Source organism: Molossus molossus, unplaced genomic scaffold (genome assembly GCF_014108415.1).
Source record: "Molossus molossus isolate mMolMol1 unplaced genomic scaffold, mMolMol1.p scaffold_m16_p_7, whole genome shotgun sequence".
In the NCBI taxonomy this organism is placed as follows: Eukaryota; Metazoa; Chordata; class Mammalia; order Chiroptera; family Molossidae; genus Molossus; species Molossus molossus.
In genome coordinates this window covers 83326987-83329942 of record NW_023425401.1, presented here as the reverse complement: position 1 = coordinate 83329942, position 2956 = coordinate 83326987, and the positions used below count along the sequence as shown (strand labels likewise).

Sequence of the window (2956 nt, the reverse complement as noted above, 5' to 3'; positions counted from 1 at the left end):
CTCTGGGTTTGGATAAGCCTGGTTGGGCCCACGTTAAACACCACTGTCATGTCGTACTTTCCTGAGTAGGTTTTCAAGCCCAGAAAAGGTTCAGTTGACCTCTAGCTTTTTGCCTGGAGGCTCTTAGTCTCAGTTACTCAGGGCCTTGGGTTGTAGCCCTGGTGCACAAAAGGATTTTCAGAGGGTGGGCATATGTTGGTTGTTAATGAGCCTCAGTTTGCATTTCTTTGGCTCACCTGGGTGAATTTGAATCTCTGAGGGAGGGGCTGCTGGTTTTTCTCACAGCTCCAGAAAGGAGTAAGATGGACAACATCCTGTGTGGCTGGGAAGGAGCAAGCTGGCTACCATACTTTGTGGCTGTGACTCAGCAAAAACTTTTAGTGCCCTCCAAATCTTGGGTGTCCCCACAAAGTTTCAGTCCAGTCCACCCTCCTTCTGCCAAAGCCCAACATGAGTGACTGTTGCCAGTCTCGTCTTTGTCCTGGCCCTCTGCACTGTGGAGCTGGCTTGGAATTTTAACCCTGAGGGCACTGTTCACAGCTAAGACCGCTGCTGTCTGTGGGTTCTTAGCCAACCCCCCTCTCGCGCTCCTGCAGACCTACCAGTGTTTCTGGTTATACTGTCCTCTCCCGCTGCTTTTCTGTTGTTGTTTTTTTCCAACGATTTGTCTTTATTTTAGTTGTAATTTTCGTTTGGTCCTGGGCGATCATCTCTGTAGCTTCCATTCACTGTGCCACCATTTTTTGCTCTAATGCTGTTTTGTTTGTTTGTTTGTTTTTTATTGTTTTGTTTTTAATGTTGTTTTGGGTTTGGTATGGATTTTTCTTGTTTTGTCCTATTAGTACCTGTATAACACTTGGCTCCACATGCTTGAGGTTGAGACTCATAGTCAATAAGCCTGAGGGAAGGTCCACTAATGAATGGGACAACAGCAAACAACATCCAAATTCAACAGAAGTACTCACATAACCCACACAAAGACATTCCTAGAGTACCCAGCTCATAGATCAAGACGAATACACCACTGAGTCCCACAAGAAGGCTAGCCCACCAAGACTGGGAGGCATAGAAGTTTTATCCAATACACATAAGTAAATACAAAGAAACAGCAAAAATGAAGAAATAAATAAACAGACCTAAATAAAAGAAAAGGAGAAATTTCTACAAAAAGAGCTAAATGAAATAGAGGCAAGCAATTTATCAGATATAGAGTTCAAAGTAATGGTTATAAGGATTCTCACACAATTTAGTGAGAACTATAAGGAAATTAATTAGAACTGAAAGGAACTTAATGGGAACTATATAATTATGGAAATAGATATAGAAACCATGAATAAAAAAATACTCAGAAATGAAGAATGACTTAGGTGAAATGAAGAATACCCTGGGAGGAATTAATGGTAGATTAGAAGAAGCTGAGGGCTGAATCAGCAAATTAGAAGACAAGGTAGAAAAAAAATCACTCAATTAGAGCAGTAAAAAGAAAAAAAAAAAAAAAAAAAAACAAAACTTAAAAACCACGAGGACAGCATAAGAGAACTGTGGGACAATATGAAATACAGCAACATCTGCATCAGAGGGAGAAGGTGAGCAAGGACAAGAAAACCTGTTTGGAGAAATATTGACAGAAAACTTCCCTAACTTGGTGAAGAAAAAAGTCACATAAATTCAGAAAGCACAGAGAGTCCCAACCCAAATGAACACAGAGACCCACAGAAAGACACATAATTAAAATGGCAAATGTCAAAGACAAAGAATTTTAAGTGCAGCAAAAAGGAGACCATCAGCTAACTATAAGGGAGATTCCATAAGGCTGTCAGTTGATATCTTAATTGAAACACTAAAGGACAAAAAGCAATAGAATGAATAATTCAAAGTAATGAAAAGCAAGGGTCTGAAACCAAGATAACTCTATCCAGCAAGGCTATCATTCAAAAAATAGAAGGAGAAATGAAGGACTTACCAGACTAAAAAAAAAAAAAAAAAAAAAAAAAGACTAATTGAGTTTATTACCAAAAAGCTAGCATTGCAAGAAATGCTAAAAGGACTATCATCAGAAGAAAAAGAAGTAGAGATAGAAAGGAATATATGCATAAAGAATAAAACTGGCAATAAAAAAGTACCTATAAATAATAACCTAAATGTATGTAGATTTAATGCTCCAATAAAAAAACATAGGGTACAGCACTTGATACTAACCAAGCTATCTGTATCCTAGCCTGTGTCAAAGGCTTGTGATGTGTGGTGATAGCTAGGTTGAGGAAGTGCAATATTAAAACAAAAGCCATGATTTTTTAAGCCCAGTGTGTAAAGATACACTCTGAGTTATAACTCAATGGCACAACTGGAGAAAAAAGGATGTTATCGTACATTGTTTCCTTTAAGGATGTGGTTAGGTTAATTTCAATTATGGAATTTTACTGAAAGCAATGAGTCATAATCAGGCCTCTAAGATGAGTTATTTCTGTCAAGGTGGAGTCCAGATGTTACCCCTGCACTGTCACAAGAGGGCTTATAGTCTGGTCAGGAGAGAATGGCAGATATTAAATTTAAAAATTGAGATAATATGATATCAGTATGGAAAATTTTAAAAAAAATTGATAAATTCAATTTCATTAATAGAAATTCTTTATCTAAAGATACCATGAAAAGAGTGAAGGGATATTTGCAACAAAGGGCTGTTTCCAGAGCACAAACAAAACAGTGAAGAAAAAGCAGCTAACAGTGGAAAACTGGGTAAAAAACTTGAAAGGTAGCTCCAAGAGGGATACTCAAAAAATAACAAAAACATAAGATAGCTGATTTGATAAGAAATAAAAATTCATATATATGTTGTCTACAAGAGACCCACCTCAGGACAAAAGAATTACATAGGATGAAAGTGAAGGGAAGGAAAAAAAAAAAAAAGTTTATGCAAATGGAAGTGAAAATAAAAGCTGGGATAGCAATACTCATA

The 2956-nt window shown here is 37.3% G+C and overlaps 1 non-coding gene across 1 annotated transcript; it reads left to right on the top strand.

Moving 5' to 3' along the window:
• The first annotated feature begins 2182 nt into the window (after positions 1-2182).
• LOC118620602 lies at positions 2183-2346 on the top strand. Its single transcript, XR_004957501.1, has one exon.
• The last annotated feature ends 610 nt before the right edge of the window (positions 2347-2956 follow it).